The sequence below is a fragment of the Balaenoptera borealis genome (assembly GCF_965194805.1).
Source record: "Balaenoptera borealis genome assembly, chromosome: 18".
In the NCBI taxonomy this organism is placed as follows: Eukaryota; Metazoa; Chordata; class Mammalia; order Artiodactyla; family Balaenopteridae; genus Balaenoptera; species Balaenoptera borealis.
Genome location: NC_138877.1, coordinates 59,970,680 through 59,994,546, shown reverse-complemented (window position 1 = coordinate 59,994,546; position 23,867 = coordinate 59,970,680). Strand labels below are relative to the sequence as shown.

The window sequence follows — 23,867 nt, the reverse complement described above, 5'->3', positions numbered from 1 at the left end:
AACTTAATTTTTTAGCCATTCTTTTTTTACACCAACATCCTAGCTTTCTACTCTCTCAGTAAGCAAGCACCTTGAAGTAACACTGTACATTCTGTCTTTTTAACTCTGGATATTCCTCATAAACAATTTCAAGATGGTTTTAACACATATAACTCTCTTGAAAATTCACCTATGACCTAATAAGTTCTAAATCAAATTTTACAAAATCTTTGAAGCGTTTAATAAGGCATTTTTATCTAACACCGTCACCTCTGACTTAACCCTCAAGCCAGATAAAAGTACCTGATGAGAGGGTAAGCCTGGAGGCCAAGTTCCTCCTCAGACGTGGGAGATGGTTGAGGTCCCCAGCTTATGAAGTGAGATTTCATATGAGATTTCACATGAAACACTGTAACATTACTGCCTGTCTGAGGATATTTTTACATAAAGATGAAAGTCTCCCACCTACCCCCGAAAAACCAAACCAAAATACAAAACAAAACAAAAAAGCAATGCTGGACAGAGCAAAGAAAACTACATGGGCCGATCTGTTGGGTTGATGACTGACTCTGCTGTTCTTTGTATTACCACAGGGCAGGTGTCTGGAGTTACAAATTAAATAATTTCTTCAATATTGCAGAGCACCTAAACTGCACGAAGGCAACTTCAAAATCTGCTGAACATGGAGAAGTGAGGAAAGAAACAAAGATGGTGAAAGAGGAAATCAAATCAAGATAAGCTTATGAAACAGAAAAAATAAAGAAAAAGGTAAGTTAAAAAACTAAATATAAAAAGTCACATAAATCCGTCTTGAGAAGGATTTATTCCAGGTGAAAAAAATTGAATAATGTACAAAATGAGTGCAAAATAATTGCATGTAGAATATTTGAGAAAGTAAAGGGGGAAGCAGTGCCCTGTTCCAAAATTGTTTTTTAAAAAAATAATTTAAGTTTTCCTTCCTGACTGCCTGCCCTACTGATTTCAAGCTCCAACATCAGATGACAACAACCTTAAAAAAACAGCTTTTCTCTTCCTTCTGGTGGTTCTACTCTTCTGATTGAACATGAACTGATAGTGAATTTGCTATCAAAAATGTTTCCAGAAACAACCTTGATGGAAAAATTCTTTCAATTGATTCTTAGGTATCTGGAGTTGTTTTTCTAATCTGATTAGATTTAAAGGTGTTATTGACCCTGTTTCTACTACTTAGGGGGCATTCAGTGGCAATATGTTTATGCAGATAATCACATAGTAATCAACTGGCAAAATGTTCATTCCGTATTCCTGCAATGTTGGCGTCTGGTGATGTAGAGTTATTAACCCCAAGTCAGGGATACTTCCACAGCCCTGGACCCATTCACATAGAAGTTGAGACTACCACATAAACACTTTGAGTTCCCCATGTCAGTAAATTAATTGGCAAAGAAGGGGATTATTGTGCTTGTGATTGATTTTGATAACTGAGGTAGAACTGGTGTTGCTACTATGCAGGAGGGGTAATGAGGAGTATGTCTGGAACGTTGGAAGTCTTCTAGGTCTGTTACTTAATGCTCCCATGTCCTGTGATTGAAGTCAAGGGAAAGCTACAAAGACCCAACTAGACAGTGTGACTCTTGCTCTAGGGATTAAGGCTTAGGGTCATCCCAGCTGGCAAAAACCCACAGCCGGCTGAGGTGCTTGGGCCAAAGACACAGAATGGGTAGTGGGAGAAGGTAGTTATAAATACCAGCTATAACTATGAGAATAGTTGCAGACACAAAAACTACAATAGTTACCAGTAGTTCTTTCTTATTTTGATATGAATATGTTTGCTTCTGCATATATGTGTTATGACTTTGTTAAATTAACATTTGTTAAGTAAAATCCCCAGGTGTCAGATGGTAAACCAAGGTTCAACAAAGATCACAAGAGAAATTGAAATAGAGATATTTATTGCTCACAGGTCCTGGAGGAAGTACACAACACGCCTTGAGAGGCCACAAGGGTAGGTGAAGGCAGGGTGCAGACAGAGTGGGAGACAGGACCTAGAACAAACACCTTTATCAGGGTCTGCAGGTGGAGTGTTTTGGGGTTCCAGCACTAAGGTCAGATCGCTCAATTCAAACCAAAAAGAGTAGGGCTTCAGAAAACTTCGCAGGACACACCAGGAGAAGACCCTGGAAGACAGAGGAGACCATTTATCACAAAGGCTTTTGGCAATGTCATTTCCGGAACTTGCATTTGCTTGTGACTCTACAGGCTGTCTTCTAGGGCATGCTTGAGCATGAGGGGCTAGTGTCAGTGCAAAGCTCCCACAGTTTGCTTGGTCAAGCAGAATGGATGCTGAGGCAGCAATACGGTGGAGTAGCTTAAATTCTCAACAGTATGTATATGTAAGAATTTCCCTCTTATCATACCCTACCAACAACAATAAAGTATGTTAATAGTAGTTAACCTTATATCTCAGTATTTACTGAGACTCAAGTAGAAAAATAATGAACACCAACTAAAGGTGGAAAAGAGCTTTAGTACCTTCTTTTGGGGAAAGAGTAAGCTTGTTTGCAGTTACACGTAGGACAGCTGCATCAGGTCTGATGGAACATGCCTACATTACTGTCTTATTCAGAGGCTACACGTGGTTCTAGGAGTCCTGTTTGGATGCTGGGGTTATGAGCTGTACTGTGGTGGCTTTACTATACATCCACATGGCTCTGCTAAATTATGTTTCCTCAGATTTCCTTCCCGATATATTCTGGTTAAGGTAGGCTATGAGAGAGAATTTGTGTGCCATTTGGAAGGTGAAAGCGAAGCAGCACCCATGCTGCTTTCATAATCAGAAGGCTGGTGAAGAAGCTCCACGTGCTCTTTCAGGTCAGCCACATTGATACTTCTCTGCTGGCTCACCTCGTTGGCATAGAGCAGCAGCTTAACAGAAACTGTTCCACCTTCCCCAACTCTTGAGACGCATATTTAGGCCCGTGATGAAGTTTGCCAACTTTCCTGCAGGACCCAAACACCATCAGATTTGGAGATGGTGAGACACAAACATAGTTTCCAGTTTACTTGCAGCTTGCACTTTGTTGCAATTTGTCCTTGTCCTCCCCCACTTTATGTCCATGTTCCTTATTTGACTGCCTGCCCTTCATACTTGAAGGTGCAGCATCAAATGAAAAGACAAAAGATGCACAGAGTCTTTTTACTCATCTCTCACACTCACAGGTAGTCAAATTTCTGCAACATTGCATATAAATGTTCTGCTTCTCTGATAGAATTCTGACTGATACACAGGCTTACCAGATATTAAAACTTACTCTAAAATCTCTATATTTTAAATAATAATTTGCTGGAAGATGAGACATTGAAACACAATAGAAAGTTTATATATGGAATCATTTCATATGGAAATATAACATGGGCTAAAAGCAGCATCTCAAATCAGTGGAGAAATGATGAACCAAAAATATATGGTGTTGAGATGACTGGATAGCTATTTGGGAAAGAAGATAAAATTGGATCCATATGTCATCCTGTATACAGGGCTAAATCCCAAATGGATCCAGAATCTCAATTTTAAAAAGTGAATTACATAAATACTAAAAAGGAAAACATGCATGCACTAGCCAGGTGACTTCTATCATATCCCAGGAATAGGAAAAATCTTCCTAACTCTACACTAAAAAATCCAGAATCTAGGAAAGGCTGTATACATAAATTCAACTGGTTATTGTCAACCAGTTATTATCTGTGTGAATGTGGGAAATTACAGTTCACCGTGTATAAAATATGATTAATATAATTATGACTAATACATAGCATGTTATAAATATGAAGTACATTATCTCAGGTCAAGTGTATATGGTCATATATCATGGCCAGAGAAAGAATGGAAAAATATGTTGCTGTTATTATGATTGTCGTTATTATTGGTAGTAGTAATAACAGCAGCATTAGCATTAGTAGGAGTACAAGTATCAGTATTTTATTACATCAGTGTAGGTTTAAGACAATTTGAGTCTAAGGAGAAATAAGAACTAAAACTTGAATATGTGCATGATAAAAATATGGCTTAAAAACATGATTGTGAAATATATAAACATTTCTGGGTTGAAATATGACTGCCATCTGATTAGTCTGGATGGCTTGTCAAATAAAATTCAAAAGATTTAAAAGAAACTGTGAAAACATTTTGAAAGACATGTTGAATAGTTTTTATGAAAAGTAGTTACTAAAGTAGTAATTAAAAGTCACTCTTAATGGAAGATCCAAAATTTTCAAAACATTATTCAAATTCTCTAGTAATAGCTGAGACACTAATAAAAACACAAGAGATACAAAAATCACTTTTGTATTTAATTCTCTTAACTGTTTAAAAGAAACCAAGCATTATTTTTCTCTTCTAATTTCAAAAGTTTCATACACCCATGACAAAACAAGTTAATACGCTTTGCTGCTTTTCTTTCTAGCTTAACAATATGCTTACAAATTTGAAATCATTGTACTTTCCTCAACAATCTTTAATGAAGACATATTGCTGCTAATCTCACATGAAGCTGTCTTCCGTATCATAAAATTGCATTAAAGTCTAATACATGAAGCTCTGTGATTAAAGATGCAGTTTGTTTCTCCTAAACATCCTATTATTACAGGAAAAAATAAGCACACTTTAATTAATAAAATAATTTACAAATTAGGTAAAATTTAATTAAGAGGAGTAAGAAATATGGGAAAATGGCACTTTGAATCAAGATCAAAGTCTGGGTAAACAAATACAGTATTCTGATGCATTGAAATAAAGCACAGGATACAGGATTAGTGAAATGTTTAGTGAAATGTTTTACTTGTTTTTTTTTCCCACATTTTTAGAAAAAGGAAGGTGTATAATTTACTGGGGTATGCACTATTTTCTCGTGCTTATTGTATGGGGATACAACTTCTATGAAATATCAAACATTTCTCTTGGGAGTAGTGTATTAAACCATTATAAACACGAATATCTTACTTGAATTAAGGAATCAGTTTGTCTCTTTTCCCTCAAGATATTATAGGCACTGTGGAGGAGGATAAATCCCTTAGATCTGGAGTCATAGAACATAGTTCACGTGGCAGCAAGAGTGTCTTTATTACTTTTCCATCTTTTGGAATATGACTGAGGTTGAATCTGTTCATTTGAAAAAGTGACATAATATCATTATATAAATCATATATTTGGACTATGATTAAATCAGAGATATATGTCAAAATCACAATGTAGATCATAAAGTAACAGCCAAATATTCTCTATTACTAATATGTTGCTACCTCAAAGTTGTGTTTATTAGATCTTTAACTTCCTGGATCCTAGACAGCCCTACACAGAGTTTTTAATTTTGATTTCAATTCTCCATGAGTATACGGTTGAGATTTTTTTTCATGTCCATTATAACCAATTTTAAACACTTAGACATTATCTAAGCTAAAATACATATTTCTATGACCAACTTACTGAAAATGTGTGACATTTTATTTTTATTTTTTAATATTTTTGAGCTGAATCTTAAAAATTTTATTCTGCTTCAGGTGTATCTTACGTTCATATTTCTTCGTAACCAGAGTGGAAATCCATCTAGGTGAGGGTCTAAAAATGTTCTCTGTGCTTTATCCAAGGATGCCAGGTTTATTATCTGTTCATCTTATTTTCACATTCTTTTTTGAAATCATCTGGTTAGCAGACCTCAAGCCATTCTCTTCCAATTTTTCAAATATTACTTTTGGGAAGAAAAATATGAGCATTCACATTTACACTAACATTAACTCAACATTGCATCTCTACCACTACATGAGAAGTGTACTGTTGTATCTCCATTTTTCATACAAAAGAACATGGAGAAGGTACACACAAATTGTCCAGTATTGTCCCACTAGTAAGTGGTAGAGTGGCCTTGCAAACACAAGCAGTCAGATTGAAGAGATTAAATCTATATCGCTATACCTCTCCAATCTATAAGGCAGATGAAGTGGAGTTGAGAAAAATATTCTAAACATAATTTTTCTCAGTACACAAACACACACACACACACACACACACACACACACATCTTGAAACAAAATAAGAAGACACTGTGAACCTTCTGGTTGGGCAAGTTGTCAACTTGCCATAAAATATGAGGCCAATATGGCTCTCTATTTGACATGCCTAAATCGGGATTTTGTTTGAATCCCACTTAAATAGGTTCATAAATAGGTTTGATCACAGAGGGAGACACTTCAATGCAAGCTAAAGTTCAGCAAGGAAGGGAAGGCATAGATTCTCCTGATCTGCCCATCATACCACAGAAAAGCAGAGAAGTAGGTTGACTTTATGGCAGCCCTCAAGAAGCCTTCCTGCTTGTGTTCAGACCAGTGTAATCCCCTCTACTTGAACTTGGGTGGGAGTCTGTGATTACAATGAAATGTTACTCCAGTGATTAGGTTATGTTACATGAGAAAGGGCGAGGTTTCAGATGTAATTAGGAGCCCAAATCAGTTGATTCTGAGTTAACCAAAAGGGAGTTTCCAGTAGAACTGACTTAGTTAGGTGAAAGCCCTCTAAAGAGGGCATGGGCTCTTCCTGAGGTGAAAGGCACTTTATTCTTGGCCTTGGAAAATCAAACAGCATATTGTGAACTGCCTATGGAGAGGTCTGGTCTCTAGGAGTTGAAGCACAAGGGGATTAATTCTGGCAACAAACAGAGAGAGTCTGGAAGTAGCTTTTTCCCTGATCAAACCTCCAAATGAGACGGCAGCCCTCCTACACCTGGATATCAGACTTGTGAGACCTTGAGCAGAGAACACAGCTAAGGAGTGCCCAGTCTTTTGACCAGTGGAAATTGTGAGATAATAAATGTGTGTTGTTTTAAGCCATCAAGTTTGTGAATCTGTGCAGCATAGAAAACTAATGGGAGAGTGGTATGGTCAGGTCTTTGCTGGGCCAGTGTAGATCTGAATTCCTGTGCTGGGACCCTTTTCTCTCTTATGGCTCCTACTTTTAATAGGATAAGACTTGCCTGTGAGGAATGTAAAGGCTGCTTGGCACAAGGTTATCTGGAATTGGTGTGCCAGCTACTTATGGTACTGATCTGGGAAAGCCAGCTTCCCTGTGCCTGGGAACCTTGAGAACCCTGAGACATGCAGTTTTCTCTGATGCAGGAAGCATTTCCTTATTCTGGTGGGTAATTGAGATGAGGTGCAGTCCTCCCTCTGGGAGCTGGAGAAAGCAAGTGCCAGGTACATCATTGTCCAAGAAAACCTGTATGACTGCCTGAATGATTTTCAGATAATTCTACTTCTTTCATCTCTTTCCCCCACTATTTATCCCAATCAACTGGGACCCACCCTGTGTGCCCTTTACAAAATAAGACAGTTATTTCTCTTACTCAGTGCTGGTCAAGTCCTATTCTTCCTTTGCTCCTGAGATCTCTGTAAGCATTGAGAGGCAGTAATTCTCCCAAAGGACGGAAGCAAGGATGGAGGTGGAGTGGCGTAGGTAACAGCCTACATGGAGAGGATGTGTACAGTCCCTCTAATAAAGGTCTGTCATTACTATGGCTCTACAGGATAGAAGATTGGTTATCACTTAATCTCACTCCTACCACAATAAATAGAATATTTCGCCTTCCCATATCATTGTTTGCACACTGGTACAGAGATGTCATTAACTTTTGTTTTCATTGTGCTACCACCTGCTTATGGTGACTATTTCAGTTGTCACCTCTCAGAAGAATATTTACATTTAAGTAAAATAGAGTCTGCGCTCAGTAACAGAACAGGAACCAAGAAAGTTATAAATTTAATTACCTTGACCCTTGAACAAAGAAGAGGTCAGGGACACTGAAAACTGCACATTCGAAAATTCACCTACAGTCTTTCCTCAGTATCCACAGAGGATTGGTTCTAGGACCTGCCTCTGACACCAAAATATGGGGATGATCAAGTCCTATGGTCTGCCCTCTGTATCTGTGGTTCAACATCTTTGGATTCAACAGTGGATCATGTTGTAGTGTGTGTAATTGAAAAAAACCTGTGTACAAGTGGACTCATGAAGTTCAAATCCATGTTGTTCAAGGGTCAACCATATGTTGATTTTGAACTGAATAGCTAGGTGGAAGGGAAAGTAGTTAATACATTTTATTACTTATTTTCAAATTTTAAAACATGTCTGTTGTGTTGTTGTCCCATATGATATTTCTATTTTTTTATATTTAATTTGTACATTTTTTATGAGTGCCAAGAATTGTTAAAATTTAAAAAATGATATATTTAATGCAACTGTAAATATTTGTAAAGAATCCTTAAAATATTCTTATTTCACTATTTTTTTGAAATGCACATTTCATTCCCCACACAATTTTATTTACTTATTTTCTATCCTGTAATAAGCAGAAGCTTTATGAATTAAGATTTGTATGTAATTATCTAAAGTAAGAAACAGAAGCCATTGCTGATTTGTGCCTCCAGATGTTTCATGTCAGATGAAAAACATTATATAATGCCTTGCTAAATATAGTACACATCCAATGTGATTATAATCATTTCTGGAAAATATTTTCTCCAGTGTTAAAACTATGAACAAATCAGAAAACTAAAACATCTATGAGTCATCATTTCAATTCATAAAACTTCAAGTAAAAATAGTAAGTTATCTCTTGCATTTATAGAAATCAAAAACAAATATGTTAATTATACATAATAAATATAATCTACACATGCTCTTTTAACCTAAATTATCTTATATTTTTTGTCTATAATTCAAAAATTCTTTATTTTAGATTTATAGGTTTTCATTTTTCCTAATTCTTTCCAAATACATCTTAGATCCCTTTTAATATTTTTATCATATCTAACATGTGGCTACAAGATTATTTCCTTTTGTTGGTTTATTTTAGGACATAAACAATCTGTGTTATATTGTCTCCTCTAAGTTAAAGATCTATAGATTTTTAAGGTACAAGTTATGCAGTTAAATATAATTTATGCAATTATAATTTTAGGAAAATACAGAAAATGATGGTCAAATTGGTGAAAAGTTTTGGTTCTTTCCCTAAGTCATGTTAACATGAATGGTTGATTACCTAATATGTGCAGAACTGGCAGTTTTTGAGGGTAGCCTTTCAGACTTGTTCTGAATCCAGGAGGGATTCTTGTCTTTCTCACTGGTTTTCACTATTAAATTAGCTGGCCACCTTTAGCTTGTTGCTCATGTGGAACTACCAGCTCTTAATTGCTTGCCACCAAATCTCCACTGTTTTTGAGAGCACCCTTAGGCTGGAACTTCCCTGTGTTCTGTCCCAAAAAAGTTGGGTCACTTGGGGAGAGCTTCAGACCTCTCTGTTTTATGGCCTGCCTCTCCCCCTGGGAAAAATGTCTGAGTCACTATTCCAGAGCTGGGTGCAGGGACAGAGGACCACGTCTCTCAGAGTGATGCCCCCGTTCTGTGAGGAAGGAGCTGGTCAGGAGCGGTAGTCTCTGTTCAAGGCTTCCTTCTCAGGGTGTGGAACCTCCCACCCCACAAGCGAGTTGAAGTGAGGGTGATTGGGGTCCCAGTCTCTTGGCCTGCTATGTCTGGTGTAGAAGTGCCATCCTGTGAGTGGGGACTGGATGGAAAAGGGAGTCCCTAAACCCTGGGCTGCTCTCGCCCATAATTTAGTCTCCGAAATGTGGACATGTGGAGGTGAGACCTGCAGGTACCCTGCCTCCCCTGGGGAGGCACTGCTGCCCTTGACTGGAATCTGTAGGAAGAGATTCTTGGTCACCCACTCAGAATGTAGCTTCTGTCTAATTCACTGGGGCAGAGGGGTCATGGCTCAAATGCCACAGACTCACAGTTTTACAAGATTTAGTAAATTTTCTTCAATACAGGCTTCACATTTATTGTATGCCCTTAGGTCAATTTACAGAGACTTTAAATGGCTGGTTGGTTAGTTGTTCATTTATTTATATATTTTTCTAATTTTTACCACTTACGTTTGTTTCAGTTGGGTGAGGGTCCACAGAATTCCCCAAGCCACGATTCCAGAAGTCATGCGTCCCAAGTATTTCTTTGAATGCATGTTTTAAGTAAGCTTCAGAACTGAGATAAAATAAAGAAGACTGGAAACACACTTCAGGCTGTGTAAAGAGCGTAAGCAAAGTTTCAAATGAGATTGTAAATACAGGGCATATTTAAGGAACAGCAGATTGTCCCGTTTTGTAGAAACATTACGTATATAGGGAAGTATTGAAAGAAGAGACTGGGAAGACTTAGGATCACAGTTTCTGCTGAGGATTATAGAAGGATGCATATTTCATTTTGTAGACAGTGTAGTATTGTTGGTGACTTTAACATATAGATTAACATTTTGTCAGGCAAGATAATGACAGCTGCCATAAAAGGTAGAAGGAACTAATGCTTTATCGTAATTGAATATTAACATCATTGTATATATGATTCTGAATTTTATGTATGTATATATGAACTTTATTTATGTATATGATTCTGAATTTTATGAACACACAAAGGCTACAAGAGATCCCCTTCTTGAAAGCAAGTTAAGAACTTTGGTATTATTTAAAGCTTGAAAAGAAGAGGGTTATGAACTTAAAACTCAAAGAGATCTCATCTTCGTGATGAGAACTGAATTCCTTAGTGAACAGTAGTCTTTTTTTTCACATTCACAGGTCTTATTCAACATGTAGGGATGTAGCATGAGCATGGGTGGTGGGAGATCTCAGGTAGAAGTACCACTCTGGGTGTCAGCTTAATCCAAGAGTAGAAAAGCCCATTTCCCTATTCAACAGTCTATCAACTCAGTGTCTTCCAGTTCTCATTAGGGAAGCCTCTGTTAGATTCAAGTCCAAATGGGAGTGTAAGAGTAGATTTCTGCCTTAGGCCATAGCCCCAGAGACTGTGAACTTATATAAATGAAGAATTGCAAAGGGCACATGGCCAGTCTTGAGAAAATCATAACGGAATTCCCATGAATGATTGTTTTCCATAGGAAAACATGATTAACAACTAGATACACCTAAATATATGTAACACATCATTAAGTTTTAACACTATGGTTGAAAAAGTGATGTAAATGTTGTCAAAAATAATTACTTAATCTGTTCACACTCTTTTGACATGACCCTCTTGTGTGAGGAGTGATGACATTCCCACTGAAAAAATTTAACGACTTCATACCAGAGCACAAGAAAAAAGAACAAGAAAGATGCCAGACTGTTTGCTGTCCTGTCACTGTTTTCTTTCCCTAACGCTGTTGCTAACAGCCGAAACTGAAAACGTGCTGAGTTTCCTCAGCACCTGATGTTCCTAGATACTTCATGTCAGAGGCGCAGATCCTGAGATAGGTTAGCCAATCATAGCAAGGGAAATAGAAGGGCATTGAAACATCTGAGGCCAAGACCACATGCCTATTGCCAGGAAAATTGAGGAAAGAGTGCTCAAGATTGCTCCTCCCTCCTCTGTTACGGATTGCGGTCTAAGAATCTCTTCCAATGACTGCTACGTCATGTAGGAGGAACACACTTTCAAGGTATGAGAACGTTTAGATTTTGAATATGCTAAAGAAATGCTGAGGGTTTATTTTATTGTAAATTGACGACCAAAAAAACAAAAAGTAGCCATAGGGAGATCTTTTTGGAACATGAGTGATTCTAGATATATGAAGACAAGGACTAGATATATGATCTTTTCATTGATGTTTGCTTGGACTGTGAAGAATATTAATTCATATGATATTTTTGCTTACTTAAATTATAATTTCTGGAAAATTTTTGTGGGACATGGTTTCTTGGATTTTGATTAAAATATATAATAAAATCAAATAAGTTTAGTAAGGGTAGTGGGGTCTCATTATGTATTTGTTCGCTGGGGAGATGGATGATCTTTGTAGGGAGAGCAATAGAAATACTCATTCATAACATACTTTATCAGGTCTTTACCAACACAAGGTGGCACCACGTATAAACATACCTTCAAACAAAGTGATGGAAATGAAAATAGGAAGGGGCAGAATTGGAGAGAATGTAACAGAAGATAAAATGAAAAGTATACCACCAATTCCATGTTCCTGAATTACTTAAGACAGAAGAGGCAATTGTTCTCTTGGTCAGGGGAAATAAGAACTAACTTACCTAAGATCAGTGACAGTCGAGGAATTGGAAATATTCTTCAATGCCCAAATTTGCCCATCCAGCTTGTTTATGGTATTTCTGCTGATGCTTTATATATGTATATATATACATATAATACATACATTTGTTTATATGTATGTTCTTCCTGTGAAGGTTTTTAAGGAGTTGAATTTTTAGCAGTAAAAATTGCTTCTTTTCCCTATTTTAATATGAAAAAAGTAAGCATACATAATACCTAACTCTTCTATCGTTCACATAGTTCAAATTCACATACCATTTTATCCACCCTCACATTAATTCTAATCCAAACTAACTTTAATTTATCTTTTCAATAGAATAATTTGTCTATTAACAGTTTTAAAAAGGGAATGATTCAGAATTCACCTTAGATATCATGAGACACACAGTTAAAAAAACTATTTACTGTAATTATTATATACAGTAAGTCAATATTTACAATAAAAGTGATTCTTATCTCTTGGAGGTCACCTTTTCTCAAATGTCCTAAGTAAACCAATGCAAAAATAGCACACGGAAAAAGAGTTTCAGATAAAGTAATACTATGGGATAAAACATATGATTAAAATTAGACTGATGAATTAGGAACTTTGAGGCCGTTTACTTTCATAATTAACTTACTCTCACTGGTTACAATAAAAATTCATGTTGTTAGACGCTTATTCTCCATTAATCCTTCGATTAACTTCTCACAGACTCCTCATCACTCTCCAGCAACTGTTACCAACATTTATTGTGCTTGATAAGCCTGGAATCCAAGGTAGGCAAATTAAAGTCCACAGGCCAAATTTGGCCAACCAGCTGTTTTTACATGGCCCTTAAGCTAAGAATTATTTTTTACATTTTATAACAGTTGAATAGGAAAAAAAAAAATGCTGTCTGTGCCTGAAAAATATGCTCCCTGAAAGCTTTTATCATGACTGCTTTAATTCTAACATCTCTATTTTCTTGAGTTTTGCATCTATTGTTTGTCATTTTTCATTTGATTTGAAATCTCCCTGGTTCTTGGTATGACAGGTGATTTTTTAATTGGAAGTTAGACATTTTTATACTATGTTATAAGACATCGGATTTTATTTATTTAAAGCTTTTGCTTTAGCTAGATTTTTCCACCACCATTCCTTCAGAGTAAGGGGGCAGTGTGATGCCTCATTACTTCCAGGTGAAGGAAGAATTCTAGGGTCCCCACTTGGCATGAGTACATTGACAGGAATTCTGGTTTCCCCCATTTTCTCCACTGACACCAAGGTGGGGCTTGCCTTGTTCAAGAGTGAAAGTCTTCTTCACCCACCACTATGCTTCCCCTGGCTCTGCCCCAGATGGGAGGAGGGCTACAGAAGGACCTCATTATTGTCAGGTGTGGGTATAAGTCCAGGCTACCCTTGTGGTTTCCAATGCCCACCATTCTCCCCATTTCCCCCCAGCCGCAGCCTCTGGCAACTACCATTCAACTCTCTTTCTCTATGAGTTCATCTTTTTTATTTTTTTTTCAGATTCCACATATAAGTGAGATCACACAGTATTTGTCTTTCTCTGTCTGACTTATTTCATTTAGTGTAATGCCCTTGAAGTCTATCCATATCATAAATGGCAGGGTTTCCTTTTTTCTCATGGCTAAATAATATTCCATTGTGTGTGTGTGTGTATATATATATATATATATATATATACCCCACATCTTCTTTTCCATTCATCCATGGATGGGCACTTAGGTTGTTTCCATATCTTGGCTATTGTGAATAATGCTGCAATGAATATGGGAGTGCAGAAATCTCTTTGAGATCCTGAATTCATTTCCTTTGGATGTATACCCAGAATTGGGATTGCTGGACCATATGCTACTATGTTCATTTTTTGAGAGACCTCCATACTGCTTTCTACAGTGGCTGTACCAATTTACATTCCCATCAATAGTGCAAACAGATTCCCTTTCCTCCACATCCTCTCCAACACTTATTGCTTGTCTTTTTGCTAACAGACATCCTAACACGTATGAGGTGATATCTCATTGTGGTCTTGATTTGCATTTTCCTGATGATTAGTGATATTGATCATCTTTTCATGTATCTGTTGGCCATTTGGAGGCCTTCTTTGGACAAATGTCTATTCGGTTTCTTGCCCCACCCTTTCTTAAAATTAAATTGTTTGTTTTAAGATAGATCTGCTGGTGACGAATCCTTCATCTGCAAATATATTGATTTCCCCTTCATTTTTGGAGTACATTTTGTTGAGTATAAGATTCTGGGTGAACAGTTTTTATTCTTCAGCCCTTAAAAAAAGTTTTTGCTATTAAATTGTATGAATTACTTTTGATATTAACCCCTTATCAGATAGGCCATACACTTTCTATTAATCAATATTTTCAGATAGTATTAAATCTCCTCCACTGCACAAATATTTTCCTTCTTTGTCTCATCTTTCCTCTTACTCGCCTTACCACATTCCATCACTCCCTCCAATAAATATTCACAAAACTTTTATTTCCACACATTCCAGTATAGTAGCTACTGGTCACATGTGTCTACTGAGTGCTTGAAGTGTGGCTAGTCCAAAATGCGAAGTATCATAAATGTAAGATGCACACTGCATTTCAAGTACTTAATTTGAAAACTAGAATGTGAAAGATAGCATTAATATTTTTTAAATACTAAGATTCAAATACTCCAAGTCAATGCTTTTCAGGTAGATGTAACAGGTTTTTTCTCCCTCTCTCCTTTCCTTCCTCCATTCTTTCCAACTTTAAAAAAATAAACTTGTAAAGCAGTTGTAAGAAATAATATGGAGAGCTCCTATATACATTTTATCCAGATTCTCATGATGGTAACATCTTAATAAACTACAGTACAATATCCTAATCTGAATATTGACTTTGATACAGTCAAGATTCTCTACCGTCACAATGATTTTTCCCTTTGATAGCCACATCTTACTTCTCTTCCCACAGTCCTCCTACTCAATTCCCGTCAACTACTAGTTTGTTTTGTATTCTTATAATTTGTCATTTCAAGAGCATTATATAAATGGAATGATACGGTATGTAACGTTTGGGGATTGGCTTTTCTCACTCAGTATAGTTCTCTGGCTATTCTTCTAGGTTGTTGGAGGTATCACTAACTCATTCCTTTTATTATTAAGCAATACTCCATGCTATGGATGTATCAGTTCATTTAACCATTTACTCATTCAAGTGAATCTGAGTTATTTCAAGGTTTGTTGTTACTGTAAAACTGCTATAAACATTTGTGAGCAGGTTTTTGTGTGAACATAAGTCTTCATTTCTCTCGGATAAGTGTTCAGGAGTATAATTGCTGTGCTATATGGTAAATGCATGTTTAGTTTAAAAAAGAAACAAACTCTATCACTGTTTTTAGGAGGGATTATACCATTTTACATTCCCAACAGCAAGTTATGAGTTACCCACTTTCTCCACATCCTCAACAGCAATTCGAGTTGTCATGATTTTTTATTTTTGCCATAGATAGGTATATAGTGCTATCTCCTGGTGGTTCTAATTTGCATTTCCCAAATGGTTAATAATGTAGAACTTCTTTTCCTGTGCTAATTTGCCATATGTTTATCCTCTTAAGTAAAATGTTTGTCTTTTGCTCATATTCAAATTGAATTGGTTTTCACTATTGAGTTTTGAGGATTCTTTATATATTTGAGATACAAGTCTGTGGCTAGATATGTGTTTTGCAAACATTTTCTCCCACTCTGGAGCTTGTCTTTTCATTCTCTTAATATCGTCTTTTGAAGAACAAAATTTTAAATTTTGATGCAGTCCAATTTATCAATTTTTCCTTTTATGGATAGTGTTTTTGGTATCAAGTCTAAACTCTTTGCTTACCCCTGGACTTTCTCCTATATTGTTTTAAAGACTTTTATAATTTCACGTTTTGTATTTAAGTCCATAATCCATTCTGAGTTAAATTTTGAATAAGGTGTGAGACTTCCATATAGGTGAAGATTATTGATTGAATGATTGATTGATTGATTTTTTTCCCAAGAATGTTTGGTGCATATTTCTATGTCTTCTTGTTGGATTGGCACTTTTACCATTATATAATGTCTCTCTTTGTCTCTGGTAATTTTATTTGCCCTGAAGTCTACTTTATCTTATATAATATAGCCACTTCTACTTTCCTTTAATTAATATTTTTGTGATATATGTTTTTCCATGCTTTCAAACTGCCTATATCATTATATTTGAAGTGAATTCCTTGTAGACAGAGTATAGTTGGGTCATGATTCTTAATCTCCTCTGACAATTTCTGTCTTTTAATTGTTGTGTTAAACCATCTGTGTTTAATGATCTGTTAGGACTTAAGTCTGCCACTTTACTTTTCCAGTTTCTATTATTTCCCCTACATATTTTTTCTGTTTTTATTTTTAATTTTCCTGTCTTCCCATAGGTTACATGAACATTTTGGGGTTCCATTTTTACTTAGCTATAGTATTTCTGTGGTTGTTCTAGGTATTACATTATTTTTACACATAACTGAGGTGATCATTTCACCAGTGTGAGTATAGAAATTTTATCTCACTTTACAGTCCTTCACTCCCCTCCTCCCTTTGAGAATATAATTGATCCAAGTATTTCCTAGCCATATATTTAGGAATGCATCATATAGTGTTAAAGTTTTACTTCCACTACCAAACATAATTTACAGCCTCAAGAGAGAGAACTCCTTTTGTATTTATTCATATTTTTGAATATCGTGTTCTTTCTTCCATTCTGACTTTCCAATGTACCTTTTATTAAAAAACAATCATTTTCTTTCCTTTTAGACAGCTTCTTTCTTAAGCGATACTTTGGCAGGTATGTGTAGACATGACTTGGGGGTGACTTGGAGAGTGAACAGCAAAGGATGAATGAAGTCCATGGGTCATATGTAAGTAACTCTCTAAATTCTTGTGTGAGAAGGAGAGCCCAAAATAATTCAATAGCTAGAATGAAGGAAGGTAAGTGTTTAAGGCAGTTTTGTTTGTTTTTAAAATGGTAGAATGTGTGTTTGTTAATTGAAATGATACAGTACAGAAGGAGAGGATAAAGTGCACAAAAGAAAATACTAACTGTAGGTGTTAAATATGTGACAAGTCATGAGAAATCTCACTTCAAGCAGTAAAAGTACACGCCTTTGGCAGGAATGATCTTTTCCTTGCTTTAACAGGAAGGAAATAGAAGATCACATAGGAGACAAACATTATTTGATATCACTTAAATATGGAATCTAAAAAAAAGGACAAATGAACTTATTTACAAAACAGAAACAGACTCACAGACATAGAAAAAAAACTTATGGTTACAAAGGGGAAGGGGGGGTAAATTGGGAGTATGAGAACAACAACGCTCACTATCATATATAAGATAGATAAACAACAAGGTTTTAATGTATAGCACAGGGAACTATATTCAATATCTTGTAAAAAGCTATAATGGAAAAGAATCGAAAAAAACATAGATATATATAGTACATATGTATAACTGAATCACTTGGCTGTACACCTGAAGCTAACAACTAATAAAATATTGTAAATCAACTACACTTCAATTAAAAATAAATAAATAAAATAGGGATGTTTGGATATCTCATGATGGGGAGATACATAGGTTTCCAACTGTCATATTTTTTTTCTCAAAAAACCATAAGACATTTCACTTCCTGAAAGGATGGGCAAAGGAGAAAGTATATTATAAGGTCTGATGTAAATTAGAAAGATGTGAAATGGGGCAAATAGATAAATGAAGACGAAGTTATTAAGGAAACATAGTAAGAGACTCAGACATGTCGAGGGCCCATTTTCACTTTAAAGCTTTAGGGGAAAGTTATTAACTATGATTTATCAATCTTGTACTTAAAGCTTTTTGTATTTTTTAAACTTATTTTTATCATATGGTTTTCTTGTATATCCTGACTGTTTCTTGCTCAAGGAATTCTGGCTTTGTAAACGGGGATCTGAAAATATTAAATGGATTCCTTAATTATATATTCAAACATAATTACATTTTTATGTTTAGAACAGATAGTAAGTAGCAAAATACCTGAATGTAGATTTTTTTTAAAATGCTTACTTGGCTTGAGATTATTGCAGCATCTGGCTTATGGTTCTTCAACAGTATCAATAGAAAAATAAATACGATATGCTACTTTGAGCTATAAATCATATTTAAATGTCCTCTAAGGATATATAAATGCTTGTGTGCATAAAATCACACTCTCGTAAATAATTTCTCCTTACTCAGGGATGTAGTAATATGTGCTAATATATTTTAAAAATTCTGGCTTCAATTTAGGAAGTTTGTTGTTTTAAGATCTTGCTTGAGCAACTACAACAGGCATTTGTAAATCCCTGTATGCAGCTTTGTATTTTTCGTGAGGCTTTCTATTCCAATAAGAACAGCTGGTGAAATTAAGGTTACTGTCCTAAATTTCAATTAGAAGCCATTGGTGTAAAGCTATTTTCAGGATCATTTACTTGGCTCTGGAATAAACTCCTTTTAGTTGTTAGAAATGTAATCTCACTTTGCTAATGTTCAGTTTACATATGGATATCATCAAGAAGCTCTGAAAAGTGAGTTTACGTTGGTGGATAAAATGTATATAGTAGATTTTTTAATAACTTGGCCTGGACATCAATAACTTTGTTGGCATTATTTGTTAAAATATATTTTTTTATTTTTATAATTATTTGTTTATTCCCTTTTGTTTGCAATGGGGAGTTTGTTTTTCTTTCAGTTGTTTAAGAAAGGACCTCATGAGCTTTATAAAGCACTTCAGAGTTTAAAACCCCAAAGGTCGGACTTCCCTGGTGGCGCAGTGGTTAAGAATCCGCCTGCCAATGCAGGGGACACAGGTTTGAGCCCTAGTCCAGGAAGATCCCACAAGCCGTGGAGCAACTAAGCCCGTGTGCCACAACTACTGAGCCTGCGCTCTAGAGCCCACGAGCCACAACTACTGAGCCCGTGTGCCCCAACTACTGAAGCCTGTATGCCTAGAGCCCGTGCGCCACAACAAAGAGAAGCCCCGCAATGAGAAGCCCACGCACCGCACTGAAGAGTAGTCCCCGCTCACCGCAACTAGAGAAAGCTCGCACGCAGCAGCGAAAACCCAACACAGCCAAAAATTAATTAATTAATTAATTAAAAAAAAAAAACCCGAAGGTCATCTGGTCTAACCCGATTATTTTACAACTAAAATCATTGGAGAACATAATAATCAGAGAACATAAATAATATGTACCAAGAGGTAACACTACAAAGTGACAGACCTCCAAATTGCCTTCGATATTCACCTTTTCCAACAGAGTACTACTCCTTTTATTTTCTGATGTAACTATACTTATCGATTGTATATTCTTATAGTAAAAGGGACTGTAAGAAAAGAGAACAAATTTCCTATTCTAAAATTGAATGCCTTGCGTTGGCGGTCTGAGGGTTTGATAGATAACATCTTCTTCCTTTTCCCTCCACCCAGTTTGAAATTGAATGGTACATTGAAAGAACAGTTAGAAATGAAAAGAGCACTTTATGATAATAAAAAAATTGGAAAATGTGACTTAGGTCTATGGTTATCTTCAAATTAAAATTATACCCCTAGTCATTGGTCAATCCACTTTGGTGACCATAGGCTATGAAAATCAGAGTATGGAACTGCAGAATGGTTTGCAGAAGACAGATCCTAAAGAGAATCAGAAGGGCTTGAACATTAATTCTCTGGTCATCTTACCAAATTCATCCATCAGATAATTTATTTCTTCCCCACAGGAAGTGAGGGAAGAGGCATGGCAATGCCAGGGGTAATGCTCTAATGGAAGCTCCTCTCCATGCAAAAGTGAGGAGCAGAAAAGAAATATCCCACACAAACACACCAGGTAGTGTGAAAAAATTGTGTCATTAATTGAGCCCCTTTAAATCCCAACAGTATTGTACTAAGCATGACTGTGGCTGTGATGTAAATATTTTGGAAGTATAACTTCTATACCTCTAGATTCTGGAAAACTATTAGACCAGGCATTGAAAGTTAAGGAAATAATCATATCACACACACACAAAGTCTCATTCATCTTCCATCTTTGCCAAACATTGGATTTATTTTAGACATGATAGAAGTTAGTCTATGGTTAAAAATCTGATCAATATCAACTAACAATTTGTTAAGTAATAACAATTAGTACTTTTAAAAATAAAAATTATAACTAAATAACTACTATTGCTATTTTAAGTTGAAAAATATTCCAAACAATTATATCATGGACTGATTCTAAAACATATTATAAGAATAAAATTTGGAACAAAATTATACTTTATTACCTAAATAATATAAAGCCCCACTGGCTTTTTAAATCATTGACCAGTTTGTTAATCAATGATTAATTACTTAACTCTCAAAATAAACTTCTTTAGTGGTCTAAGAATAATGAAGAATCTGTTACCAGAAGTCAGTTGCATTCTGAACTTCTAGATATGTTTACTTTATATAGCCATCACTGAGAGAAACCATAATTCAATTCATGCATTTCACAGGCCCATAGATTTTTCTTTCTCTTGATGTAATTTTATGAATTTCATAGCTTTCCAAAGATACTTTTAGAGTTACGTTCATGAATACTTTTTTTCTGTAAAAGTAATGTGTTAAGGATGGAATGTTTGTCTCCCTCCTCCCCCAAATTCATGTGTTAAAACTCTGTCCCCCAGTGTGATGATATTGGGATATGGAGCCTTTGGGAGGTAATTAGGACAGATGAGGTCATGAGGGTGGAGTCTTCATGAATGAGATTAGTGCCTTTATAATAGTGGCCTAATAAGAGTCTTTTTTCTTCTTTCTGCTTCCACCAAGTGAGGACACAGCAGCATGTCCTCAGTCTGCAACCTGGAAGAGAGCTCTCACCAGAACCCAACCATGCTGGCACCCTGATTTGGACCTCTAGCCTCCAAAACTGTGAGAAATAAATTTCTGCTATTTATAATCCACCCAATCTGTGGTACTTTGTTGTAGCAGCTTAAATTAAGACATAATGACTAAAGGTTAAATAATAAAATATGGATTAACATAGGATTTTATCATTTAATTCCACATGTTTAGAATTTTTTAAAAATCTATGTTATTATGAACATCTCTTCTATTTCCCATGTTCAATGAATCACAAAATTCTATTAATATCTAATGTAATTTCTCCTTTTACTTCTTATAGCCACTGTCTTGGTCTAGGCCCTCATCATCTGGATTGATCCAGTATGGCCTAATAGAACATTCCACCTGTATTGTTTTCACTCCTTAATCTACCAGACTTTTGCTAATGTAATATTTCTAGACGCTTACTGTGATTGTCATGTCTACACTTGAAAATATTCAGACTTAAAGTTGAACATTGATGTCTACTATAGTAGCCACTAGCAACAATCAAATTGGTTCAAATGATTCACTACAACTGATGTAAGTGCTTTTCTGGGGGATGTAATGTTATAAGTTGGAGACAGCTAGTTATCATGAAGCCAATATAGGAACTTTAAGTTAAACACATCCCACCACCTCCTAAAAATACTGAAGATGGCAGAAAAAATATACACACAAAAACAAAATTAGACCAGAAACTAGGAGAAAATTCCAGTACATTTAACATATATTAAACAGGCCTAATAGATATCAAAGAGGTATAAAATAAAGGAAATAAAAATTGTGTTTTCTCTAATGCTATAGTAAGGTCACAACTCAAAAAGAAAAAAAAACAGAGACAAATGAGAAAGACATGCCATATTTTCCCTACTCAATCTCCCTACTTGAAGACTCAGGTCCTGTACCAGAAAATTAGATCTTAGTCCTTCCCAAGACATTCAAAGGAGATGAAGGAAGTGAGGAGGCAGTCATGTTTGCTGTGATGTCCATCATGGAAGATGAAGCCCCCCATGAAAAATAGAGGTAGTAATGAAAAAAGAAAGGTAAAAACCTTTCAGCAGAGCATGCTGTAAATGTGCTTGGTAACAATACAGTGAAAGTCTGAGACACCATTATCTTTTTTGTGTGTGAGGAAGTATACTGGGTAAAGACTTCTAAAAAGTAGGAGTTTGAATGCAAGTTTTAGATATCAATCTGATATCTGGCTCAACTTGTACTGCTAAATTCAAAGCCATATGGAGCATCAGGGCAGAGCAATCCATTCAGACAAATCATTGGAGAACTTTGAAGTGGACCCATATTGAACATTGGTAGATGTTGGTTAAGGAAACAAATCAAACATGAGACATCTACTTGCTGAACGTATTTCAAAGTAAAGGCAAATGAAGGGAGGACAGAAACAAGAAGATAAACAAACAGAAGAATAGCATACATCTAAAACATTTTATTGATCAATGAGTAAGAAAATTCCACAAATCATTAGTTTCAGCAATAGCATGTGAGAACAATTGGTCCCTATGAAATGAGAGTATATAGCCTTAAGAACAACGTTCAAATAACAAAATAGAATAATAGGAAGAGAGAGTACAGTTGAAAAAGAAAATAAAATAAAAGAGAAATGGGGAAGGTTGGCAGGTTTGCACTGTGTAACACTGATTCAGTGAAATGGACAACAGATCTGATTGTTCTCAGGAAAAGGCCAAAGAATAAAAAATATGAGATGTGAGATATTAATAGAGATGACAGGTAATAAAGAACCAATAACTCCCAAACTAGTTTTCTTGAAAAAGAGTAGAAGAGGTAGAGCAGGAGCCACAATTTCATTAAGGTGGAAATTTCTGAGGGGAAGAAAGACCAGTGTGTGTGTAGATAGAAAGCAATTGCCACATTGATGGCAAAATATAATTTTCCTAAATTGAGCCTGTAAGGCTTTAAGAGAAGGTATTTGAAATTAAGAATAACATGTCCACTCAGTAATAAAAGTTTTACTCGGAGATTTACCTAAGTATCTTTTATTGGAGTCTACATGCCTTCCACAGTCAAAAATTCTGGTGGAGAGTGTTCAAATGCAAAGTATTCTATGTCCAAGACACAAGGAAGATGTTTAAATCACTAAGAGAGATTATATGGTAAAAAAAAATTTAATTAATTTTAAATTTGTTAATTATATCACAATTATTATATTAAGATATATATTCCATTCATAGAAAACCTGTAAACAACTAAATATGTAGTATTTAATGAACACCATCGGAATGGGAAATATGGCAACCCCCCAAAAGACTTCTAAAATAAATAATATTCAAATTATTTAAATTAAATTAAAATCAGAATATATTTGTAGATAAAATAAGTATATATTTGTGAGTAATACTACTTTTCTGTCTGATTTTCAGTTACATTAATGTCATTTATTCAAATTTTTTTTTCCTGTTTTTCCAGGCAAGCCTGGCTCACCAGCATGTGACCTATTCAGTCACATAGGATTTAATGCTCTGCTGTTGGCATGTTACAATTCTTAATAAATTTTGAACAAGGGGCCCTGTATTTTTATTGTGCAATGGGCCTTGTAAATTACCAGGTCAGTGCTGGTGCTACTTGAGGTTTTCTCTAATAAATGTTTACTTGACCTCCCCTCTCCTCTTCCCTCTCTCCAATCTATATTCCCTTTCTTTCTTTAATGATATGATTATCATAATAATTTGGGGTGAAGGATATTTCAAACAACTAGAAAACTGTAGCAAATAATAAAGTAAACATTTATATACTCACAATCCTGCAAGTGTTAAATGAAAGGAACCACACAGAACTTGGCAAAGTAAGTAGAAGGGTATTAAAGTGCATTTAATAAGAGATTCTAGTGTG

At 35.6% G+C, this 23,867-nt stretch overlaps 2 long non-coding RNA genes across 3 annotated transcripts in view; one reads left to right on the top strand and one right to left on the bottom strand.

Annotated features, from left to right (window-relative positions):
* Window positions 1–22,997, top strand: part of LOC309615493 — a 250,107-nt gene extending 227,110 nt beyond the window's left edge. Inside the window, exons 3-4 of the long non-coding RNA XR_014236873.1 lie at window positions 620–747; window positions 16,897–22,997. This is a non-coding gene — a long non-coding RNA (uncharacterized lncRNA). The remainder of the gene's footprint in view (window positions 1–619; window positions 748–16,896) is intronic.
* Window positions 1,894–23,867, bottom strand: part of LOC309615494 — a 150,922-nt gene continuing 128,948 nt past the window's right edge. Inside the window, exons 2-4 of one of the 2 annotated variants that reach the window (XR_014236875.1) lie at window positions 7,350–7,493; window positions 4,958–5,116; window positions 1,894–2,135 (exon numbers count right to left, since the gene is read on the bottom strand). This is a non-coding gene — a long non-coding RNA (uncharacterized lncRNA). The remainder of the gene's footprint in view (window positions 2,136–4,957; window positions 5,117–7,349; window positions 7,494–23,867) is intronic. The other variant, XR_014236876.1, reaches the window with a different exon arrangement.